General features: G+C 40.6%; 1 protein-coding gene and 1 non-coding gene across 4 annotated transcripts in view; both read right to left on the bottom strand.

Annotated features, from left to right (window-relative positions):
• Positions 1–26,770, bottom strand: part of VAV2 (vav guanine nucleotide exchange factor 2) — a 462,307-nt gene that overhangs the window by 345,106 nt on the left and 90,431 nt on the right. The gene's annotated exons all lie outside the window — the stretch shown is intronic.
• Positions 17,727–17,830, bottom strand: LOC140521824 (U6 spliceosomal RNA). The gene has a single exon (XR_011973107.1). It is a non-coding gene; the product is annotated as a U6 spliceosomal RNA (small nuclear RNA).

Consider the following 26,770-nt stretch of genomic DNA (forward strand, 5'->3'; position numbering starts at 1 on the left):
CTCTTTACATCCACCTTCTACAGCACTGGCTTTTAATCTAACTCTTCTGGCCCCATTTTTGGAGCTAGGTTACACAGTGGACAGAGAGCTGGACTTGGGAGCCAGCAAGACTTAGGTTTGAATCCTCTGGCACTTCCTCAGTGTATGATCTTGGAGAAGTGATTTCACCTTTCAGGGCCTTACTTTCCTCGTCTGCAAAACGGAAAATATATACCTCTAGTCCATACTTCCTGGGACTGTTGTGAGGTTCAAAGATGATAATGAATGCCAGAATATTGTAAACCTCAGGCAGCACAGTGGAATCAGAAAGACACTTAGACACTTACTAGCTTAATGATGTGACTCTTGGGCAAATCACTTACTGTCTGTTTAGCTTAGTTTCCTCGATGGTAAAACAGGGATGATAATAGCACCTACTTCCCAACATTACTGAGGAACAAATGTAATAATTTTTTTTTAAATTTCTTTTCAATTTATTTATTTATTTTTAGTTTTCAACATTCATTTCTACAACATTTTCTCCCCATCTCCCCCCTTCCCTATCCCAAAACACTGTACATTCTGTTTACCCTTACCATTACACCCCTTCCTTCCCTTAACCCCATCTTCTCTCTTTTCTTATAGGGCAAGATAGATTTCTATACCCCATTACCTGTATTTCTTATTTCCCAGTTACATGCAAAAGCAATTCTCAACATTGTTCCTAAAACTTTGAGTTCCAACTTCTCTCCCTTCCTCCTTCCCCACCCATTGCCACTGAGAAGGCAAGCAATTCAATATAGGCTATATATGTGTACTTTTGCTAAAGAATTTCATAATAGTCATGTTGTGAAAGACTAACTATATTTCCCTCCAACCTATTCTGCCCCCCATTTATTCTATTCTTCTTTGACCTTATTTCTCCCCAAAAGTACTTACTTCTAATAACCCCCCTCCTCTCATTTGCCCTCCCTTCTATCATCCCCCACACATCCCACTTATTCCCTTCTCCCCTACTTTTCTGTAGTGTAAGGTAGATTTTCATACCAATTGAATGTGCATGTTATTCCCTCCTTATGTCAAATGTAATGAGAGTAAGCTTCATGTTTTCCCCTCTTACCTCCCCCTTTTCCCCTTTATTGAAAAAGTTTTTTCTTGCCTTTTTTTATGAGATAATTTGCCCCATTCCATTTCTCCCTTTCTCCCCCCAATATATTCCTCTCTCACCCCTTAATTTTATTTTTTTAGCTATCATCCCTTCCTATTCAACTCACTCTGTGCCCTCTGTCTATATATATATACAACGTGTGTGTGTGTGTGTGTGTGTGTGTATGTGTATAATCCCTCCAACTCCCCAAATACTGAGAAAAGTTTCAAGAGTTACAAATATTATCTTTCCATGTAGGAATGTAAACAGTTCAACTTTAGTAAGTCCCTTATGATTTCTCTTTCCTGTTAACCTTTTCATGCTTCTTTTGATTCCTGTGTTTGAAAGTCAAATTTTCTATTCAGCTCTGGTCTTTTCATCAAGAATACTTGAAAGTCCTCTATTTCATTGAATACCCATTTTTTCCCTTGAAGTATTATACTCAGTTTTGCTGGGCAGGTGATTCTTGGTTTCAATCCTAGTTCCTTTGACTTCTGGAATATCATATTCCAAGCCCTTCAATCCCTTAATGTAGAAGCTGTGTTATCCTGATTGTATTTTCACAAGACTCAAATTGTTTCTTTCTGGCTGCTTATAATATTTTTCTCCTTGATCTGGGAACTTTGGAATTTGGCTACAATATTTCTAGAAGTTTTTCTTTCTGGGTCTCTTTTAGGAGGTAATCTGTGGATTCTTTCAATATTTATTTTATGCTCTGGTTCTAGAATATCAGGACAGTTTTCCTTGATAATTTCATGAACTAAGATGTCTAGGTTCTTTTTTTGATCATGGCTTTCAGGTAGTCCCAGAATCTTTAAATTGTCTCTCCTGGATCTATATTCCAGGTCAGCTGTTTTTCCAGTGAGATATTTCACATTGTCTTCTATTTTTTCATTCTTTTGGTTTTGTTTTATAATTTCTTGGTTTCTCATCAAGTCATTAGCTTCCATCTGCTCCATTCTAAGTTTTAAAGAACTATTTTCTTCAGTGAGCTTTTGAACCTCATTTTTCATTTGACTAATTCTGCTTTTTAAAGCATTCTTCTCCTCATTGGCTTTTTGAATCTCTTTTGTCATTTGAGTTAGTCTATTTTTAAAGGTGTTAATTTCTTCAGCATTTTTTGGGGGTCTCCTTAAGCAAGCTGTTGACTTGCTCTTCATGATTTTTTTGCATCACTCTCATTTCTCTTTCCAATTTTTCCTCCACCACTCTTACTTGATTCTCAAAATCCTTTTTGAGCTCTTCCATGGCCTGATAGCATTGCATATTTATTTTGGTGGTTTTGAATGCAGAAGTCTTGACTATTGGGTCTTCTCTGATGGTATACATTGGTCCTCCTCATCCAAAAGGATGGAAGAAAATACCTGCTCACCAAGAAAGTAACCTTCTATTGTCTTATTCTTTTTCCCTTTTTTGGGCATTTTCTCAGTCAGTTACTTGACTTTTGAGTTCTTTGTCAAGAGGAGACTTGTAAGTTCTCAGTTTCTCCAAGGTGGCACAATCAAGGGAAAGGAGTTTACTCCTCTCCTGACCTGTGGTCTGGTCTGGGAGCAACTACAGGTACTCTTTTTTGCAAGTAGAATTCCCTCTTCAAAGCCTCTACCAACTCCACCATCCCAGCCAGCACTCCTCCTCACCCCAGGGCTGCCATTCAGGGCTGAGATTCATATCAGCAGCTCAATTCCCCCAGGGTCTTTAGGCCAGGGTTCCAACAATGGGAGCTGCCACCACCTGGGGCAGGGGCTAGACTGCTGTGTTCCCTTCTCACCCAGGGAAAGAGATTTTTCAATGACCTTTGAAGCTGTCTTTGGCATTTGTGAGTTGAGGAATCTGGGACCTGCAGCTGCTGCCAGTAGCGCCTTGAAGCCAGCTCCTGTCCCTGATACGCAGCTAAGTCTAGGCTGCACTCTGCTCTGCACCCAATGCCACAGACCTTTCCTGCCAGCCTTCCAGGCTGTCTTGGGCTGGAAATCTCTTTCACTCTGTCATTTTGTGGCTTCTGCTGCTCTAGAATTTGTTTAGAGTCATTTTTTACAGATATTTTATGGGCTATGGGAGGAGAACCTCTATCAAATGTAATAATATATGCAAATTGTTCAACAGAGTAGGTGCCTCATAAATGTTGTTGGCTTGCATAGTATATAAAAGTCAATGAGAAGAAGAAAGACAAGAAAGGCTGAGTGACTGAGGAAAACCTAAGTTAAAGTCTTGCCTCTGATGCCTCCTGGCTGTGTGACCTTGGGCAAGTCACTTCAACTCTTCATGTCCCAAGCAACTCTCTAAGACTTTAGGTTTCAGAGAAGGTACAGATCTGCATAAGTAAAGTTCCTCACAAGGATCTGCCCACACTGTCAAAATCAGAGGCCCAGACCCCCCAAAAATATATCATTATTGTTGCTGCTGTTATCAGTGGCTTCCATGATGGATTTGGATAGAAAAATCCTAGATTTTTTAACTAGCAGAACTTACAGCCTAATTGAGTCCAATTCCATCATTTTACAGATGAGGAAGTTGAGGCCCAGAGATGTTAACTGAGTTATGTACCTAACATCACACAGTTAGCAAATGATAGTCAGGCAATAAATCCTTATTAAGTACCTACTATGTGTAAGGCACTGTACTACATCTGAACCTAAGTCCTCTGGCTCCAAAGTGCCCTTTCTACTGTACTAGAAAAGGAAATTGGAATTTCCACAGGTGGGAAAACCAGAAATGTGTTCAGCAATCTGTCACTCCTCCTCCCCACCCCATTAAGAAGCATTTATTTTCTGTCACACTCTTCCCTCTTTCCTCCCCCAAAATGTAAGAAAAATAAAACTCTTATAACAAATATGTATAGTCAAGCAAAACAAATTCTTATATTGAACATGTCCAAAAACGTATGTCTCATTCTCTATTTTAAGTCCAGCACTGCTTTGGCAGGGGATCCATAGTTTTTTGGAGTTATGATTTGTCATTGCCTGAATCCTAAATTCTGGGGGTTTCTCACTTTCACAAAGGGTTTAGATCCTAAGTATGGGCTCAGCAACTAGCCAAATTATAGATGTAATCCATGGACCAGCTTGGCTAAATACAGATAATCTCATCACAAGAAAGTTGGTCACTGGGTGTTGGGTTGTTTTTGGTTTTGTTGGAAGATTTTGGGCGGGGGGGGGGTGAGGATAGCAACAGTACTTTTTAGAACCATAAGAAAGAAGGGAGTGTTGCTGATCTCCATGGCCACAGGGAACACACACACCAGGAAAATCACATATTCTTCACATTTGAAGCATCAAATGACTTTAGTACTTCTTTTGTAAATGACCAGGGATGGGGGGGGGGGGATCTTCCTGTTATAGCATGTATTTGGTTGCTGTGGACCTCCTAACTCAGTTGGGAATGAAGCTGGCCCAGTTGTTTCCTTGACTTTTTTTTTCCATCTGGGGGGAATCCCTTAGTTACTGATCTTAAGGGGGTTTGGTCTTAGGAGATGAATGTCTAGAACCCTCAGTGAAAAATGAAGCTCAGAGCCCATTGCAAGGAGACACCTGTTCCCTGCCTTAGTTTCAGCAAAGACCTTGTCATTTACAGGATCCACAACCAGATGGGTTATTTGTGGGGGAGAGGGCTGGTTAAGTCCAGATTTCTCACTCTTCCTGATGTGAGCAAAGGATCTGACAGAAAAAGAAAGTCTTCTCCTACCTGACCCTTGTGCTCAGTCACTCACTTGCTCTGCTTTGTGAGTTAAACTGACAAAAACTAAAAACAGTAGTAGCTCATAAAGCTGACCCTTCAAGAGTGGGGAGAAATGTATGAACTGCTACAATTTTATTTGATTTTCCTTTTCTTTTTTATTTCTTTACTGTAAGCTGCTATGCTTTAACAGATACAATTAATATCATCAGGCAGTGAAAGAAGACAAATTGAAACCTGATTAACGGAGGACAGAGCTGAAAAATAAACAGAGGAAAGGAGAGAAGAGGGGAAGAGGAAGGGGAGGGGAAAAGAGGGGGAGAGGGAGGGCCGGGGGAAGAGCAAGGACTGGATGCTTGGATTGGATGACCTCTAAAGAAGCTTTCAGCTCTAGATTCGGTGATCTTATCAACTGATTTAATTCATACATCTTGATGTAACCAGAGGGAATTGCAGATAAGTAGTCACCTGGGTGAAGAGTTCCTAAACTCCAAAATCCCTTCCCACCTTTTAGGGACAGCTGTAGAGTTAGAAGGAGACTTCAGGGTCACATAGCCCAATCTTCTCTTTTTATTTATGAGGAATCTGAGGCTCAGAGCAGTTAGGTGATGTGCTCAAAGTCATACAGGAAGAAAGTGGCAGAGCAGTGACTAGAACCCAGGGCCAAGTCCCAAACCTAAGGTTCCTTCCACATCATCACTTTCTTCTACCAAAATAAAATGTGTTTCTTACTTCTCCCTCTAAATAAAATACTAGTGTGATCACATCACGTTCTAGTATCACCATTTAGGAGATGTAATGTAGCTTCCTAGATAGTCATTCTATCCCCTTTCCACTCCGACCTCTCAAAAATGTGTCATCTTTCCACTTAGGTAGCCCACCTGATCTGAGGTCAACTTGCTGCTGCCAACAAGAAGGGTACAGAGGATCCTCTAAGGAGGATATAGAGATAACATCATAAGAAACATCGTCATCATCATAAATCAGATGAAGGAATCTTAGAGACTATTTACTTCAATCTCCTTGTTGACAGATGAAGAAACTGAGGCCCAAAAGTCTTGCCCAGGGCCTCACAGGTGACTTGCCCTAAGGAGGGATGTGAACCCAAATCCAGATTCAAGGGTCAGTCTCTATTGATGTATCTCAGATGACAAAAGGAGGGAACAGAATTCCCTGACTGCCTCTAAGCAAGCTCTCCTCAAAAATGAATGGCAAAATTCCTCCAGTCATAGCACAGTCTAATTTAACTCTCACTGGAACTCTCTATACACCATGTACTTCTGTTAAAGTTTCCTTCTCGGCAACTTTCTAGAAGTAGGAATCAGACAGAAGGAGAAGAGATAGATTCCCAGATGTGGATTTGCTTTTCCTCAGGGTGGGAAGGGGGCTTCTGTCCCTGGACTGCCTCTGGGGGCCACAGGCCAAGCAAAGGCCCCCTCAGTAAGGCCTAGATATGCAATCTCCCCTCACCTGGGCCCTGGCCCAACAAAGAGGCCTGTAACTTGGAAAAACAGGAACATCCCCTCTACCCCTGTGACTAGACAAAAACTTCTCCCCCATCCCCCCCTCTCAGCATTTCCAATGATTCACTAATGAAAGAATCACTTTACAGAGGTGAACAAGTTGCACTTTTACCTTATGGAAGCAGAAGTGGCAAACCTGAGTTCAAATACAACTTTAGACACTTACTAGCTGTGTGATCCTGAGCAAGTCACTGAACTGTTGTTTGCCTCAATTTTCCAACTGTAAAATGGGGATGATAACAGCACCTACCTACTAGGGTTGTTGTGAGAAGCAAATGCAATAATATTTGTAAAGCACTTAGTGCAGTACCTGGCATATAGAGGGTGCTGAATAAATGCTTATTCCCTTCCTTTACTCCCTTATAAAACTTCCCAACAATTCTGAAAGTCAATATAGATGAACTGGTTAAGAAGGGTCTCTGCCGCAGCAAGGTGAACAACATATTACTTACTCTGACCTGATAACTTTATCTTCTCTGGGAGTATGCTCTTTCAGGCCAAGGATAGTATTATATATGAGTCAAGGAATATCTCCTTTAATTAGAAAAAAAAAAATCAAGCTAGTGGGAAGACCCTCAAGGTTGCTGTTCCAAAGAGAAACAGTTACTATGGACATTCACTCTATGCCAGAAGGGCCCAAAATACAGCCATTAAGTGGAGGGAAGGAGGGAGGGAGGGAGGAAGGGAGGAAGGAAGGAAGGAAGGAAGGAAGGAAGGAAGGAAGGAAGGAAGGAAGGAAGGAAGGAAGGAAGGAAGGAAGGTTTAGTCAGTACACCACAAGTTAACTGGGCAGCGTCTGGCCATCAAAATTAACCTTCCTTTGGAGGGGAGAAGAGGGAGAGGGAGATGATGGGCTGAGTTACCCAACTGGCTGGGTCCCCATTCAGGCAGCTTGGTTTACTCACAGATTGTGATTATGTTTGTCCTTCATTTTCAAAGAGGACCATGACACCAGGGAAACAATGACATGAGTTTCAGTTGACTTTGATTTGAGTGAGGGAGTGTTGTGCAAGGTCACCAGCCTCACTTTCTCCTCCAGAGTTGTCTGGGTCCAGTGGTCAGATATTGAGGCCTATTCACTGAATGGGCATTACCTCGCTCTAAGTGAGTATCTGAGAAGGCCTTAGCCTAAAAGGGCCAGGGTCTCCCATTATATGCTGAGTCATCTCCAGTCTTCCTGATGAATATCTGGCCACTGGACCTAGATGGCTCTGAAGGAGAAAGCGGGGTTGGTGACCTTGCACAGACCTCCCTCACTGAAATCAAAGTCAACGACAAGTCATGTTATCATTTCCCTGATGTCATTGTCCTCTTCGAAAACGAAGGACAAACACAACCACGAAGTATTATATGTATATATACACAAAGAGTATATATGTGTGTGTGTGTGTATATATATACGTATATATGTATATATACCCCAGCAGTACACAATGGGTGCTCAGTGTTGAAAACAGCTCAAAAGATTTCATCTGCCATGGGCATAAACCTACTTAAATATTCCCTTCACATGGGACATGAACAGGATTTGAAAACAGCATGATCTATAGAAATGTCATCACCCTAGGATTTGCAAAGTGCTTTCTTCATCCCAAGGCCACAACATAGGAAGCACATATACTGTTATAGCCTGTTATGGACGAGAAAACCAACATGAAGTCGCTTGCCCAAAGTCACACTGAAAGCAAGCTTTGGAGCCTACGTTGAAACCTAAGTCCCCTGCTTTTCCCCAGTACATCCCGTTGCCTCCTACTTAGTGGGGAAAGCACAGTACTTGGAATTAGGCCAAATGGATATTAATCGTGGCTGTTACAAGCCAAGTGACAACGAGCAGAGGTGTGCATAGAATAAGAGCCAGATGCCCCAAAAACCAAGAGAAGCCATTGCCATTGGCCCTGGGGCAACTGGCAATGGGAAGGTGCCTCTCAGAGGGATCTGCATGACAATGATGATACTCTTGCAACGTTAGTGTCCTCCCATACAAAATAAGGCGGTGACTATCTCAAAGTATTTGTGAAGAAGGTAATCGTATAGGAGAGAGCTATTGTTTTCCCCATGGATATGCTAAGCCTCAGTTCTTCAAATCATTATACAAGCAAAGAGAGAAGGAGGTCAAAAAAGATTTTTCAAAAGTCAGGTCATTTAACTACAATAGCAAACAGATGGGAAATGAAGTCCATCTCCAAGGCTAGGCCACTTGAGAAAGCTTTTTGCTCTGTGTAGGAGCATGATGTTTGGCCCTACATCAGGGCGGCTGATGGCGGTGCCTGGTTAACAGAACTCCATTTCATACCAAACCCTAAGATGAACAAAGAGCCCACATGCTTCTCTAAAGGAAAAAAAGAAAAGACAGGTTTTCAACCTTCAAGACATTTCCCCGACCTCTACACCCACGCTTGCCATTTCCTTCCCCACCACACACAGCCCTTTAGATTGTGAGGAATGAACAACACTGACATCAAAAAGCAAAAAGGGCAAACTCCAACCTTCTCAACCATTGGCAGGGAATCATTTGTTTCCATTAAGAAGTTGCCTGAATTTCAGCCCTAAGTTCAGTGCCTGGCACATAGTAGGTGCTTAAGAAATGTTTTTGACTGAAATGGAGAACTTTATCATGGATCTCCAGCAGATTTCTAAATTCCATTCAAAACAGTCATATCCAGCACCACCTGAAAGAGATGCCACTTAGAAAATAGTGGTTGTTATTTGCTCTCAAAAGCACTGGCAGTCAATGCAGTCTGTCTCCTATATAGTATAAAATCTTTCCACAAAGCTATGCAAGGTGGAATTGGATGCCATGGACAATTCATGCCCTGTTGTTGACCCACAATTGTAAACAGGAACTCAGCATCCTATTTTGTGAGGGTTGTGTCATTGGACAATAATTAATCTAGACTATCTTTTTTCTTTTTCCTTCCTCTCTTGGTACTCTTGCTGTGCTATGGTTATAGATTAAGCACCAAGCAATACACATTTATTGCTCCAAAATTTGAAGGAAAAAAAACAACCACTGGCATTCAACAATTTCAAACCCTGTTCCTTCAGGGGGTGAGATCTCAGTTTTGAAGGTGAGATTTCCTCCTTTGAGAATACCACAATAGTGTGAACACAAACACCATTTCCCAGTAAGCAAGAGGGTGAGTCTCTTCTTGGGATGAGGAGAGACCAGTGATTTGCAAGACTGCTTAACACCTGCTTAATAGCCACTTCCCCCCTTGCCCATATTCCCTGGGAAACCTGTTTCACATTGAGGTGGCCACAGAGTCCTAAAGAAGTCAAGAGTTCTCATGAAGACTATAAACTTAAGCCCAGAGCATTGAAGTGACTTGCCTAAAGTCACTTCAAATGAAGTGAATATGTGAAACCTCTCCACTTTTCCTGTTCTGATGGATGCATGACTTCTTCAGCACAGCCACATTCTCCCTTGATTGACATAGACTGTAAGTACGCATAACTTCTTACCTGATCTAACTCCTGTTTGCAGTTTTCCATAAACCCAGAAAAGGATCTGGCCATTGTCCTGAACACCTGAACGCCTTCTCTCTCTGGTCTTTCTTGTAACCTAAGAGTAAGAGTGTTGCATTCCTATCCATGGGACATGTTAATTGACTACCTTATGGTTCCACTTGCTATCATCATTCCCCTTCCCAGCCTTCCCTCCTCTATCTTTCAATTGGAATGTAATCTTGAGAGCAGGGACTTGTTTCACTTTTTTATTTGGATCCCCAGCACTTGGCACAGTGTTTGACACATAATATGTGCTTAATACATTCTTTTTACTCATTCATTCCTTCTACAGCTATTCCTTGAAGAAGATTCTCCAGCTCCTGAGTATTTTTGCTGACTGTCTCCTGGAATGATTTTCCTCCTTACCTCCACCTCCTGGCATGCCTAGCTTCCTTCAAAGCCCAAATAAAATCCCAGTTTCTACAGGAAGCCTTTCCCTATCTCTCAATTCTAGTGCCTTTCCTCTCTTGATTATTTCCTATCTATCCTATATGTAACTATATCCTATATGTTTACATATAGCTGTCTGTATGTCACCTCCCCATTGGATTGTGAGCTCCTTGAGGGAAGGGAATGTATTTTGCCTTTTTTTATGTGTCCTTAGCAAAGTGCCTGGCACATAGCAGGTACTTAATAAATGCTTTAGTAAGCATTTCCTCATCCAAGTCCCCCCAAACTCCAACAGTCAATATTAACTATCACCCTTCATTCTTGCTATGTGACTGATCTACCTAGATTTCCAGACATGCGTGCTCTTGGTAATGTCGTTCTGCTACTTCTCATACTTGTCATCATTGGCAATGTATTTATTTGCCTATGCACACATCTTTCCACTGTCCTTTGGGTTATTTGTAAATTTAATTCCTATCATGATATGTCATGGTTTACAACTGAATGGTGCCATTGAGGAATATTGATCATAAAGAAATGGGGTTTTACAGAAGTTAACGAATTGTGATCAAGTGGGTGTTTTTTTCTCAGCAGTGGGGAATTCCCCTAAGAACCAAATGGCCTACATCTCTAAGATATGTCCCAAATAGGGGCACAATCTATAGCCACAGAACCTAGAAATGGTAATGGTCTTCACAGTGATCATGCTGCCATGACCTTGATTTCATCAGTGCTATTCAGTGCCCTGTTCCAACCACCGGAGCAAATCTGTCACAGTTACTGCAAACATTCAGACTCAAGGCATGTGGTCCATACCCTTTTAAGGTGATTTTTAATACTAGCAAAGTACAAACCAACCTCCAAGAATCACAGATTAGACCAAGATGCGATCTAGTCCAGGAGATCTTAACCTTTATTGTGCCATGGACCTGTCTGCTAACATTTATGGACCTTTTTTCAGAATAATGTTTCTAACCACATAAAATACAATTCATAGAATTACAAAGTAAATGAACTACATTGAAATATAATTATTAAAAAAATTTTAATTCACAGACCACAGGTTAAGAACTCCTGATCTAGTCTAGCTTTCCAAAAGGGTTATGGAAGCCCAAAGAAGTAACTTGCCCATGGTCACACAGTTAACTAGGACTCAAAACAAAGCTTTTTGAATTTTTTGACTCTACATCTAGTATTCTTAGCTTTTGGCAGAAGGGCAAAATGGAAAGAGCACTGGACTTGGCATCAGGAAAGACCTGGATTCGAATGTCTTATTAGTCAGATGACTATAGGGGACAAATCTCTTAATTGCTCTAAGCTTCAGTTTCTTTACCTGTAAAATAGTAATAGTTCATAACTCCTAGGGCCACTGTGAAGAACACATGAGATATTTGCCAAGCAATCTGCACTATATGTCAATGATTTCATGATTATTACATTTGTGTCAAAGACCTTTCAAGTTTTAAAATGCCACACAAATGTGAGCAGTGATTATTAGTGTTCTTATTTTTACACACTATGGGACTTTTGAGATCTAAGAAGACAAGTGTGGTGTTTTGGTGTGTTTTTTCATGTGAATGGCAGGGCTGATATACATGTCATACTGGCATATACAACCAGTTGTAACGACTCCCACACTGCTACTGAAATCTGAAACGTTATCCACCTTTCACAAACATAAAGTCACAGACCATGAAATCCTCCCATCTGGCAAGGAAAGCTGAGATAAAACCACTTCCACCACCAGTTCTAAAAATTATAATTCAACATCTGATTTGCATATTTGACTTCTGTGAGTGAGAAGGGGGAGGGGGTGTGTGTAAGAAAGACTGTTCCAAATGCTTTGTGAGTGCAACCACAGGGGCTACTGATTTCCTAAAATGACAGAGAACAGGTAGGGGAGGAAATATTTTATGACAAGGAAACTTCAAGCATTGGTAGTCGCACCTTTGCCATCAGTCTTTCCAGGATGCATTAACATCTTCTTCTCGCTACCATGATTGCATTTTAATAAGTCATTAGAGCAGCGTGGATGCCGTTAAAAGACTAGAATGTCTCACTTAACGCCATTAAGACTGAGAGTGCAAATGAACTAACTGCAGTGATCAGCATCTGAGGCTCATTAGATCAATCAGCAGTGAGCCCCAGCTATTCTTCATTAAGCAAATTAATGAACAAATATTCAGAGAAAAATCAGTAAACAACTAGATAATGGAATTGTGAGCAATATGTAAAAAGGGTACAACAAATAACAAGAGAACTTAATATCAATTTACCCAACCAAATTACAGCTTGGAAGACACATTAAACAAGTATGAATGTAGTGCTTAGCAATCAATTGTATAGGGATGCACCTAGCTAGCAGCTGATGTCTATATGTTTCTGAGTTACCACATGCTTTATATACATTATGTCACAGGTCTGAGAGAATGGCAGCATCAATATTTTTTTTAGTATCAATATTTTTTAACCCACTTTGCAGATTAGCAAACCAAGGTTCAGAGGTGACAAGTACTGGGCTAAAAACAACTGTTCATATTTTGGTGACACTTTTAGGTGACCCTGGGGGATCACCTTAGTATTTCAGAGGATGGTACTTAAGAAAAGTGTAAAGAAAACTAGGAAGTTTATAGTCCCATTGTACTCTGCCTTCATTAGACCTGATCTACAGTATTGTGTTCATCTCTGAGCACTACAGTTTAAGAAGAACTATGATAAGACGGGGCATGCCCAGAAGAGGGCAAATAGGATGGTGAATGGTATATGTCATGGGAGGATCAGCTGTAAGAACTGGACATGTTTAGCCTGGAAGACTCAGGACATGAAAGCTACTCTCAGCTCATTTGCCTGTAAATGCAAATTTTCTGTGCCCCAGGTGGATAGTTTTGACTCTGACTCAGGACAACACTAACAGCTAGATTTAACAGCTTAAGAGATTCCTGCATTTAGTTAAATATTCTAATGAATAATAAATAGGAGAATTCAATTCCTTTACCAAGGTGTGTTTGCTATTAACCGTAATGACAGAAATGCTCTAAAAAGACTTTCTCTTTAGAACACAATTCTACTCATATGAAACCCTAGGCAACTGACCATTAATGACTAAAGTACTTGCTCTGGATGTTACACTTAGCAATAAGTTTGACAGCCACATAAAAGAATAAAGCACAAGCACTTCACAAGAATACAAAACATGTTGTCTTGAAAATCTAATTTCAATTTTAAAATACACTGAAATTAAATCTGACAAAAAAGTTGGTTCTCAACTGAGACCAATTTTTCACATTGTTAACTGCCTATAGTTTTAGCCAAAAACCTTTTGCTCAGGTAACCATGCCTTCCCCAAAGCCTGGGGCTCTTTCCATGAGGGACAACCTTATGACTTGTATATGTAAGGGGAAATGACTCCTGATTGGTTGAAAAAAATAAATGGGTATGATGCTACATATCTGAGTAAGGTGGTGTGTTGGGCACACTCTTTGAGAGGACAAATCAAGGCAGAGGCAGGGCAAGGACTTCTGAATGTTGGAATGAAGCTTCCAAGCTATAGACATATATAAGAGCCAGCCTTCCATCCTGTCCTTGACTTCCAGTGCTCAAAGCCCTAGAGACTCCTGAGAGGGGATTACCTTCCATGGGATCATTCTCTCACTCCTGGGTTGAATTGAGGTATTATCTACTCAAGTGCTCTTTGCTATATTCTTCTAAGGTGTAGAACTTCTCTGGTTTCTATTTCTTCTGTCTTTGATGAGGAGGTTCACTAGCTATTCATGATGATCTTTTGTGTAACCAGCATATATTGGTAAGGGGCTAAGCTAGTAAGGATAAAGTAAGACCACCCTCCCCCTTGAAACAAAGCAGAAAAAGTGGCTCTTAAAAGCTCTATACCCAGAATCATATCCCTAGACAAGGGATACTGAGGGATGACAGATAGATATGTCTAGACTGATACCCTTCTTGGAGATAGTTAAGATCACTTAATCCTTAAGCCCCTCCTTCCAGCTAGACTGTAGATGGTACCAGTTTTACCCCACCAATTCCTACTCTCTCCTCAATGAAGGGGCTGAATTCCATGTCATCTATCTATCCCATATGAATATGTGTATCTGTGCGTGTGTGCGTGTGTGCGTGTGTGTGTTTGTGTGGCACAACGAATAGTGGAGTCACTTTAAATCTGGTCTCAGACACTTGCTAGCTATGTGACTCTGGGCAAGTCACCTGTTTGCCTCAACTTCCTCATCTGTAAAATGAGCTGGAGAAGGAAATGACAAACCACTCCAGCATCTCTGTCAAGAACACCCCAAAAGGGAACACAAAGAGTTAAACACTACTGAAAAATGACTAAAATACACACATATATATCCCATACATGCCCAATGCTACATCTTCAACACTTTCAAAAAGAACGTGCATATTATTTACCTTTTTATAAGTATTTGAAGGCTTAGACAATATTTTCCGCAGGGCAAACCTGAGGTAAACAGTATGCTGTATTACCCATTTTTGTAAATGAACAAACTGAGGTTAGAAAAATTTGAGGGACTTCCCTAGGGTCCCACTGTTACCGGGTTAGCCAAGATTTGTCTCACACCACCAGCACACGATTTGGAAGCAGAAGGGGCATTCATTAAGTTCAAAACCCCTACTTATGAATGAAGAAACTGAAGACCAGAGAAGTTTCTTCATCTCCATTTGCCCAGGGTAGTAAGCAACTGAGTTAGGAACTGAACTCAGATCCTTTGCCAGAGTCCAGTGCTCTTTCCACAGCACCAAGCATCTGGGTTCACAAGACATAGAAAAGAAGAAAGTGAAATGTCACAGCCACTTGGTTTATTGAATCTCTCCCTCTTCGACCTTTCAGGTAGTCTGAACCAAATCTCTTCTAGACCAAGGGACTGTACTCTTATCTTAAAGGACTGCCTTGTAAAAGTATTCCCATAATCCACTAACATCCCACTGCAGTAGTTAGCAAATAGCTCTCTGTGGCTTTACCTATCAGCATGCTAGTATCAAATCTCCCCTTTTTGTTCTTTCAGTACAACCCAGGTGGAAATAAACCTCCTTTGTGATGTTAAGTGGCTCTCCCTTTCCTAAGTGCCAAAGCTCAAGAAAGGAGGCACCTTGCTAGAGTAAAGTGTGCCTTGGACTGGGAGTCAGAAGTTCTGGCTCCTTTCTAGTCCTGGCACTGCCAGAGATTCTGAACAATCTGGGAAAGGCATACCCTTTTTCTGGTCCTCAGTTTTCAAATCTGTTGAATGACAGGAATAAACAAGAGGATTTCCAAGGTTCCTTCTAAAAACTTCAGACTGCACATTCTATCCTCAGATTTTGTTATATTTTGTTTTTACTTTCTTTAATAGGATTTAGATACATTTAGAGCTGAACAAGACCAACACGGGCATTTTAGAGATTAATAAACTGCAACCAGAGAGGTTTTGTAACTTGCTCAAAGTCACAGTCTCAATGTAAACCCATGTCCTCTGATTTCAAATCCAGTGTTCCTGTCACTATATCATGGCTATCCCCTTGGGAGTTCTTATAACATCCAAATATTGGTAATTTTACTGTTCTAAATAATCATAATACAGAAGCAGGATGGTACAGTGGCTAGAGAGTTTGCCTCAGAATCAGAAAGGTCTGGGTTCAAATCCCACCTTTGCTGCATTCTGGCTATGTGACTTTAGGGCTAAGTAGTTTAACTGCTCAGCATCCAAGGAAATACTGTACTATGACCATATCATACTATATTTTTCAAAGCAGGTATATATCTACATTGGCAGAGGAAGTTTCTTCCCTAGGGGTTCCTTTTACCAATGAAAAACAAGCCTAGTCTCAAAAAATCCTCCAATAATACTCACAAGATTTGGAGTTTGAAGAGACTTAGAGGTGCCATGTTCCCACCTCTTCATTTCACAGATGCCTAGAAGTGGAGTGCCTGGAATAAAGTCACCTAGTAAGTAGCAGGGGCACAATTCAAACCCATTCCAGTTTCACCCTAATGCCCTCTATCCTCCAGCTGCTCAAGTGATCTTTCCTCAAACTCCAATCACTTCCTGTAACCTATAACACCCGATTAGCCCCTTCTTACCTTTCTAGTTTTCTTACACTTGACTCCTTTTCAGGGATTTTACATCCAGCAACATTGGCCTTCTTACTGTTTCTCCCAGCAATACTCCATCTCCTGACTCTGCCTGACACACAGTAAACACTTAATAAATGCTTGTTAACTGACTTACTGACTAATAAAGGCAGCATACTTGAGTTAGATGAATATCCACTATATGAAGAGCAATTCCCACCAAAGATACGGTCTACGACTTTGCTAGTAATGGGTAGATAGAAGTCATTTCTCTTCCACTACAACATATGTCATGCCAGTTTTCTTAAACATTTGAAAAAAACACAGCAAATAGCAGAAAGAAACTATAGTCTCCAGTCACAATAAGCACTCAGTAGGGATTCTAGCTTAATCCCTAACTTCTGACCAGGATTAAAAATTAATTCTAATTCTCCCAGGGCATGGGGGAAATGTCACTACAAGGGTTTCTCAAAAGGCTGTGGTACTGAAATTAACCATTCCATTCCTATCAACTGGTGAAAGTAATGACCCTGACCTAGACTTCCAGCACAGACCTACACGTTTCCCCATCAGCCAAACCAAAGACGAACATGTACCCATCCTTTTCTCCACTTCACACACTCACCAAATCCCTAGAAACTGAGAAATGAGGCCAGAAACAGGCCAATAAGGCAAGTGAAAAATGATTTATGAATCATCAGGAAAGGGGAAAAAAAGCTCCAATCAATATTTTATTACAAAATCCTGATTACTTGCACACTAAACATTCAGACGATAATTCAAACTCTGACAGCTCAAGTCTCTTTACCAGAGAGACTGTGGGAGCTCAGGAAGTATCCTGGGTATGCCTTACTAAATCTGAAATACAATACTCTTAATGTGACCCCTCGGAAAAATATAGGGGAAGACAGCCAAGCAAGAAAAACTTCCAGAACCACCATTTCTGGCTCATTCCATCCTAGGCAAAGTCTGTACTGAGCTTTTGATATCACGTTAGGGATAGGAGACTCAAATGCACCAAGCACGAATTGCCTGAAAACCCTTTATCAGGGTACCTAAGAGTTATTTGTAGGACAGGGATGAATGCTTCCAATATATGCAGGATTTTCTTTAAATGATTTTTGTTTGTTTGTTTAACTTGAACAAGCTAGAGTTCCCTGGAAAGAGCATCAGCTCTAAAGTCAGGCAGCCTGGGTTCAGGCTCTGCTCCTGATACTTACCTGTGTGATATTGGGAAAGTAACAACCTCCGTAAGTCTCAGTTTCCTCACCTGTCACATGAGGAAGTTGGACTAAATAACCTCTGAGATCTGTTCCAACTTGTTGATCTATACCCCTAGGTGGGAAGATACAAAGTTTAAATACCTCACTGTCTGGTTAAGGGATGAGACAGAAACAAATGTTACTATAAAACACAAGACAATGGGAAGTCAAAACTGGAAAGTTTCATGAATTCTCTGAGTTATCTTTGTGTTGAGGTCATGCTAATCTTGTCAGCATAGTTACAATTATATATAAAAGTATATTGTGTACAGAGTGGCCTTCACTATCACCTGTTTCAATCAATAGGTTCCTTCAACCAATTCAAAAGTATTCATTACAAACTTTGTTTCAGTTATGATGGTAGGCACTAGGAATTTTTAAAAAATTAAATACTGTAATCCCTTCCCTCAAGAAGCTTATATTCTATTGTTACATATTCTAAGTAAATACACCTCAGCATTTAAGTATCCCATAAGGCACTCCTACCCTATCTGGACTGATGTACTCTGTGGTCTGAATGAATCAAACAGATGAGGCCTGGGAAGCAATGCAGCCCAGTCCAGTAAGAGCTGCTCCCAAAGGGTTAACCATGAGTCAGCAAAGGCTGGCTAGCACTATCCCCATCCAGCGCCTCTTTGAAAGCACCAACTCTACAAAGAGCTTCTGCATGTGTAACCCAGTAATAACTTTCAGCCCAGAACTCTGCATTATCCATCTCCAACTCCTCCAGCCTAGGGACATGAGTGGGGTAATGGGGAGGTCTGCAGTAGTAAAGTGGAACGAGAACAGAGAGCAGTAACAAGTTCAGCAGAGACCCACTATATCTACAGTCTGGACAAGGAATCAATCCCTCACTGCCCTGTCAGTATGAAAAAGCTGGATGTAACATTTCCAGAGAATCCCTGCCAACAAGGTCACCCCTCTCCATAGGGAGGGAACTACTAATGTCCACAAATTGGAAAGCACACAAGTTTTAGTCATAGGCATTTTTCCAACATCTAACATTGGATAGCAAGGAAAGAAAGGTACAAATAATCCAAAATCAGAGATAATCCCCTTTTCAGACATATTCAAACACAGGGATGACAGAATTTGAGAAGTTACTGTAAGTCAGTCTATCAATCAATAAGCATTTATCAAGTGCCTACTATCTGTGCCAGGTACTGGGCTAAGTGCTAGGGATACAAAATAAAAGATGATCCAGCTATCAGAGAGATTATAGTCCAGTTTCAAATGAATTAATGAAGTTACATGGAAAAAGATGACTAAGGGCACTCCCTGAGTGCAAAGACCATATCTTTTCAATTCACTTCCTTTCAAAGTCTTCCTTACACAAGAGTTAACAATGATTCTATGATCTTAATGCACATGGTAGATGTTCAACAGTTATTGAAGGGAAAAGGAACTGGAAAACATCCTGATACACACACACACACACGCACACACACACAATCCAGAATAATGCATAGCATCATCCTGAGAGCAATCTATTCTTTTCCCCAACTCTCTATCACCATTGCCCTCTTGGTTAAAATCTTCCTAAGGCAGGGAGAGAATTAAATACTTTGGTCAAAGAAGCAAAACAGATGAGAATTCCAAAAGATTTTTCAGGAGTTGACTGCCTACAGAAAGCAGAAGCATGAAATATCGTACTGGAGGAGGTGAGGAATTGGAAGTAAGGATGACAAGGGACAACTGATACTCCCTTCCCTTAATGACACGTTTTAGTGACTACATACATATGTTAATACTCAAGTCAATAGTTTGGGAGGTATTTCCTCTTTTCTCTTCCATAACCAAACAGGTGGGCTGCTATTTTTAGCTTTTCAAATATCTCAGAGAACTTTCCCTAAGGGAAATGAATGAATATCAATAATGCCTGCCCATAGGGACTCATCTTAACTCCCAAACTCCTGCAAGCTTCTCCAAATAATGATTCTAAACAAATTCTAGAGTGGCAGAACACATAAAAAGATGGAGTGAAACAATTTTCTAGCCCAAGATAACTTAGAAGATTGGCAGTAAAGGTCTGAGTATAGTCCAGTGCCTATGGTACCAATAAAGACAGGACCCCAGCAAGCCAGGAGCAGGACTTGGGGCAACTGAATTAGTGGCAGCAGTGACCATTCCCAGACTTCTTGAACTACAGACAATAAGGGGGTTGGACTGGGTCAGAAGGAGATATACAGGAGATTTACAGGGGTCCCTTTGCTGGCAGCATGGGCAGGACTCTGTTCCATCACCTATTCTTGGATCTGTATTGCAGTGCTGGGTCTTAGTCCCACCCAGTGCAAGGAGGAGCACTAGCACAATAGTAGAGCTTGTGGCCAGAGGGAAGCAGGGATCGGGTCACAATTCTAGGGTTGAAAAGAGTGCTTATAGTCACTCATAAATCAGAGCATAGTACATAAGAGTAGTGAACATACCTCTCTCTGGATCAGACTACATTGGAAAAATAACAAACTTAACAGATCCCCAGGATTATCTCTGAAAATAAGCTATACAAAAAATCGGAAGCTTGGGACAGTATGTACTCCACCCTGGAAACAGAGCCCCACTTTAGCATAGAGTTAAAAGTCAAGAAATAGGCTGGAAAAATGAGCAAACAACAGAAAAAAAATTCTGACCACAAAAAGTTACTATGGTTACTTAAGAAGATTAAAACATACACTCAAAAGACAACAAAATCAAAATTCCTGCATCCAAAGCCTCAAGACATGAATTGGTCTTAGGCCATGGAAGAGCTCAAAAAGGATATTAAAAATCAAATATGAGAGGTAGAGGGAAAATTGGGAAGAAAAAATAAGAGCGATGCAAGAAAATCATGAAAAAAGAGTCAACAGCTTGGTAAAGGAGGCACAAAAAAAATTACTGAATAACACTTTAAATAGCAAAATAGGCCAAATGGTAAAAGAAGCACAAAAATCCAGTGAAGAGAAGAATGTCTGGAAAAGCAGAATTGGCCAAATGGAAAAAGACAAAAAGTAAGAACTGGGCAAGCGGAAGCTAATGACTTTATGACACATCAACAAACAATCAAACAAAATCAAAAGAATGAAAAAAACAGAAGATGATGTGAAGGATCTCATCGGAAAAACAAATGACCTGGAAAACAGAACCAGGAGAGAGAATTTAAGAATTATTATTTTGCCTGAAAATTGTAATAAAAAAAGAGCCTAGACATCATCTTTCAAGAAATTGCCAAGAAAAACTGCCCTGATATTCTAGAACCAGAAGGTAAAATGGAAATTGAAAGAATCCACTAATCACCTCCTGAAAGAGATCCAAAATGAAAACTCCCAGGAATATTATCATCAAATTCCAGACCTCCCAAATCAAGGTGAAAATACTGCAAGGAGCCAAAAAAGAAACAATTCAAATACTGTGGAGCCACTGTCGGGATAACACAAGATTTAGCAGCTTCTACATTAAAGGATCTTAGGGCTTGGAATATGATTTTCTAGAAGGCAAAAAAGCTGGAATTACAACCAAGAATCACCTACCAGTATAATCCTTCAGGAAAAAAAATAGACATTTGATGAAATAGAGGACTTTCAAGCATTCCTGATGAAAAGACCAGAGCTGAATAGAACATTTGACTTTCAAATATAGGACACTCAAGAGAAGTATAAAAAGGTAAACAGGAAAGAGAAATCATAAGAGATCTGATAAGGTTAAACTGTTTGTATTCCCACATGGGAAAAAACTTCCTCATTATCAGCACAGTTAGAAGAAGCATAAATAGATAGAAAGCAGAAGTGTGAGATGAATGTCAGGTATGATTATCTAAAAAATTTAAATTAAGGGATGAGAAAGAAGAATGCACTGAAAGAAGGGGAAAGGGAGAAGCAGAATGGGCTAGATTATCTAACATAAAAGAAGTCTGAAAGAGATTTTACAGTGGAGGGGGAAATGGAGGAATGGGGGAGAAGAGCACATGAACCATACTCTCCTCAGAACTGATTCAAAGAGGGAACAAAATACACACTCAGTTGGGCATAGGAATCTATCTTACCATACAGCAAAGTAGGAAGGGAAGCGGACAAGAGGAAGGGGGGGAGGGTGTAGGGAGAGAAACTGATAAAAGGGAGGGCAGTTTGGAGAAGGTAAAAGTCAGAAGCAAAATACTTGAGAATGGACAGGGTTAAAGGAGAGAGAGAATAGGATAAACAGGGGGGAAATAGGATGGAGAGAAATACATAGTTGGTAATCATTGGTGTGAAAAACTTTTACAGTGAGTTTCTCTAATAAAGATTTCATTTCTCAAATAGAAAACTGAGTCAAATTTATAGAAATAAGAGCCATTCCTCAGTTGAGAAATGGTAGAAGAAGCTATTTATAGTCGTATAAAAATGCTCTAAATCACTATTGATGAAATGCACCTTAAAACAACTCGGAGTTACTGCCTCACACCTGTCAGATGGGCTAATATGTCAGAAAAGGAAAATGACAAATGTTGAAGGGGATACGAGAAAATTAAAACACTAATGTACTATTGATGAAGTTGTATAATGATTCAACGATTCTGGAAAGCAATTTGGAACTATGCCCAAAGGGCTATAAAAACATGTATGCCCTTTGACCAAGCAATACCACTATTAGGTCTGTATCCCAAAGAGATAAAAAGGATTTATGTGTACAAAACTATTTGTAGCAGCTCTTTTGGTGGTAGCAAAGAGTTTGAAATTGAGGGGATGTCCATCAACTGGGGAACGGCTAAACAAGATGTTGTATATGACTGTGATGGAACACTATTGTGCTTTCAGAAATGATGAGAAGGATGCTTTCAGAAAAACATGGAAAGACTTATATGAACTGATGAAAAAAGAAGTGAGCAAAACCAGGAGAACACTGTAAAAAGTGCAATATTGTGCAATGATCTAGTGTGAATAACTTAGCTATTCTCAGCAATACAAATAATCCAAGACAATTCTGTAGGATTTATGATAAAAGGTGCTCTCCATCTCCAGAGAAAGAACTGGTACAGCATGAATGCAGATCAAAGATACTGTGTTTTCTTTCACAGAATGACTTACATGGAAATGTGTTTCGCATGACTACACATGTATAACCTAGGTCAAATTGTTTGCCTTCTCAATGGGGGGAGGGATGGAAGGGAGGAAGAGAAATTGAAACTCAAAATTTTGGAAAAAAATAATTTTAAAATTGTTTTTTCATGTAATTGGGAAAAAATAAAATAGCAAATAAAAAAAAAATAATTCCTGCCCCTACAAGGAAAGGGGCTCTGACCCCCCTTTTCCCAGTAGCCCAGAGAAGGCAGACAGCTGTCACAGATACCAAGAATGGGGCTGCCTACTCAATTACAGCAGGAGTCTGAGAGCAGATTCTGTTCTCTATCCAGCCAGGTTTCCAAAGGAGACTGGCTCTCTGCCTCAGCTACCTAAGCAACAGAGACCTCACAATGGAACCAGTCTGCTCTTTCCACCATCCACCTGTCTCTCAATCCCCAGGCAAACCCCACTCCTGGGTGCTGTTTCAATTTATTATGTTGGACTCAGATCTCACAAATCTTAAAGGGACAAAAAAACAAAAAAAAGCCCCTGGCCATTCAATAGGGAGTCTGTCTGGTATATATATGCTCAAATACTCTACAGAGGCTTCTGCTGTCTGGGACTTCTGCTTTCAGGAAGGCCAGTAACAGAGTTTCCTGTTCGGATAAATGCCTTAGCTAAAACATCTGTTTGCAACTTCAACACCTGTTCTAACACACTTACAGAGCCACCCAAATGAAAAGGGAAGAGTGGGGGGAGGGGGAGGGAAGAAAAGAGAATATTCCCAAGTACTTAAATCTTCCCTTGCCCTCTTAAAAGATAATTTTAAAATCTACATGGAATTATTACATTTTCTTTCCTGTCTTATCCTCTAGATCAGATTCAGTTCTGAGCTTAGACTCTCAGAGCTAAAAGGGTCCATAGAGATCAACTAGTTCAACCAAGGCCCAAAGAGCAAGTGACTAGTCAGAGACCATGCAGTGAGTTAAGCACAGAACTACAAGATGAGGAAGCCTGGTACAGTGAATGGCATGTTGGATTTAAATACTATCCTTGTCACCTTACCAAACCACTTAATCTCTGTAGGCCTTGGTTATCTCATCTATGAAGTGGGGAGGATAAAGTGAGGTTGGATTAGATAACCTATAAGGTCTCAGCTCTAAATCTATGATCCAGGACCTCCTAGGAGAACCCAGATGTCTTGAAATCTATAACAATTTTCTCCTCTTACTCATAAGAAATGCATTTACCTCAAACGGGCACCATATTTAAAGGCAGATAAAGGTAATAAGGTTTTTAAAGATTGGGCTAATTTGCTGGCTTCTTGTCTTCAATCAGAAGGGAGTCTAGGGAAGTAAGGAACTGACCTGAATCTTCCCTTTATTGTGGGGATGGGGGTGAGGACTTATTGAATAGCCAGGAACCTCAGTATCTACCCCTATTCTTTCATGATCTTGAACTCATGCATTACATGGAAATGGTTAAACACAGCCAGCATGTGAAAAACATAATTTTATTTTTCCTGTTTTTTGGTTTTCAAATAGGATCATCTTCCAAAGAAGCCACGAGGCACTAACAGCACCTAAGAACTTGACAATGACTTCCCCATTGAAGGGGAACCACAGAGCAATTCTCTCCATTCCCCACTCCCCCCACCACCACACACACCCCCAAGCCTCAAAGTTGGCCTTCTTCCAAATTCTACTTGGAAGTGCTAACCACAGATTGAAAAACACAGAGAAACCTGACCAAACAAACATCAAGAAGACGGAGAGCTGGATTTGGGAGCTGACAACTGCCAGGAGTCTGCTGGTAGGTGGCGGAATATTCCAGCTTTTATTTCTTTGGATGGTACCAGAGCAGGGCCCCACATTCACTGCCCTGTTATTGCCCATTAACTCTTAGGATCATAGGACCTAGTGCTGGAAAAGCCCTTCCAGATCATCTAGTGCAATCTCGTCATTTTCGAAGGAAGGTAGGAAATAGTGGACAAGAGAGGTCAAGTGATTTCAATGTTAAGTGAGAGTTAGTTAATTAAGAGTCAGATCTGGGTTTCACACCCAGGTCCTCTGACTCCAAGTCCAGTGGGGGTATTTTCCCCCACTATGCCAAGTTAACTCTTAGATTTGCAAGAGAGATTTCACATATGTTTGAATTTATGCAGGAAGAGAGATACAACAGGAGATATTTAGGCTAAAAATACAAGAGAATTTTCTCACTGAAAAGGTTAGTGCAATGGAATTTTATTACCAAGTAAGATTGTAGAATTGAGTTTTTAAAGGGACACAAAGGGATATCAACTTCACCATCACCATCACAACCTTTATATAGCACTTACTAGGGCCCAAGCAGTGTGAAAAGCTCTTTACAAATATTTCATTTGATCTTTACAATTGCCCTGGGAGGTAAGTGCTATTATTATCCCCATTTTCCAGATGAGGAAACAGAGGCAAAAAGAGGCTAAGTAACTTGCCCAGGGTCATACAGCTAGTAAATGTCCAAGGCTGGACAGTATCCTGTCTCCAGGCCCAGCACTCTATCCACTATACCACCTCGCTTCCTCAATAGCAAAGACTACTAGATTCAAGGTCAGATAACCTGGGTTCAAATCCCAGGTTTGTTTCTTATATTGTCTTGGACAAGTCATTTCTCTCCTCTGGGATTCAGTTTCCTCACCTGTAAAAAGGAGAGAAGTAGTGATCACAATCAATCATCTCATCTCTAAGGTGCCCTCCAATTCTAAAACCTATGGATGTAAAATCAGAAGACTTACTATCCTTGAACAAGACATTTAGCCTGACCGGTCCTCATTTATAAAAACTTAGACAATGAGCTAGATGCTCCCTTTCAGTTCTGAATTTATGATCCCGTGTGCTTTCTGGAACAGTTTTGGTACAGTCCAATCAGAGGTGGGGGGAATAGGTGAATGACATGACTCATTAAGTCTCTTCTAGCCCAACCTATCTATCAGTCTCATCCCTGGGACAAACAGAAGCCTGCCGTCACTTGTAGCAGTGTTCCTTCCCATCAAGACATCTTGGGAACAAGAGTGGCAATGAGATACGCATCAGCCATCAACCACAGAGGGTGGGGCTCATTCAAGCTGCACTGAAATCTTCTCCAGTGCCAGATCCAAATCATTGCAAATTATTGAAAATGAGTAACTAACATTTGCAAACCTCTTAGCCACACAGTTGGCTGGTCATAGGATGAGACTTTAATCCATATTTATGTACATCTTACATCATTACATTTGGCTGCAGCAAATTCAAAACAAAATGAAATTATATACTATATACTCTGAATGTTAACTGCAGGCCAAAAAATGTACTTGGCTGAGGTTTTCTGTCTTCTCAGTATAGTTATTCCAAATAATAAGGTTTTCTTTCTTTTAAGGCCTTTTCTCCAAAGCAGACATAACCTCCTGCTGGTGACATTGCATGACAGGCTCACCATTTGCTACCACAAAGAGGAAAGTTGAGGGGGGAGGTCCAAATCTGTTTTAAATCAAGACTATTGGTGATGATGACAACCGGTTGTGGAAAATAGGGGAAGCATGATTCCATTCAACTTGCAGTCTGGTGCAGCTCCCAACAGATGTGCAGATGAAGACCCAGCACATTCACACCTCCCTGCTGAGGTCAGTCAGCTAGCTGGCTAAGGGGCTCCCACCTACACAGCAATTCCATTCCACCAACATTTACTGTTGCTATTTGCTGTTGTTGTTTAGTCATTTTCAATCATGTCCAACTCTTCATGACTCCATTTGGGGTATTCTTGGCAGAGATACTGAAGTGGTCTGCCATTTCCTTCTCCAGCTCATTTTATAGATGAGGAAACTAAAGTACACAGGGCTAAGTGATGAGTCCAGGGTCACATAGCTAGTAAGTGACTGAGGCCAGATTTAAACTTGAGAAGATGAGTCTTGACTCCAGACCCAACACTCATTCACTTTGCCACCTAGCATTTACTAATGAAGCACCAACTCTAGGAAGGGTCCTGTGCTCAGCACTGAGAGTGCCAGGATGAAATAAACCCAGTCCCTCCTCTCAAACAGCTCACAGGGTAATAAAACAAATAGACATATAAATACAATACAAGAGCTTAGGAAATGTCAAAAGTGAAAGGAAAGATTTAAGGAGGGGTATATTATGATTACAGATTTAGAGATGGAAGGGACCTCAGAGGTATAGAGAGGT

The sequence above is a fragment of the Notamacropus eugenii genome, chromosome 1 (genome assembly GCF_028372415.1).
Source record: "Notamacropus eugenii isolate mMacEug1 chromosome 1, mMacEug1.pri_v2, whole genome shotgun sequence".
Taxonomy (NCBI): Eukaryota; Metazoa; Chordata; class Mammalia; order Diprotodontia; family Macropodidae; genus Notamacropus; species Notamacropus eugenii.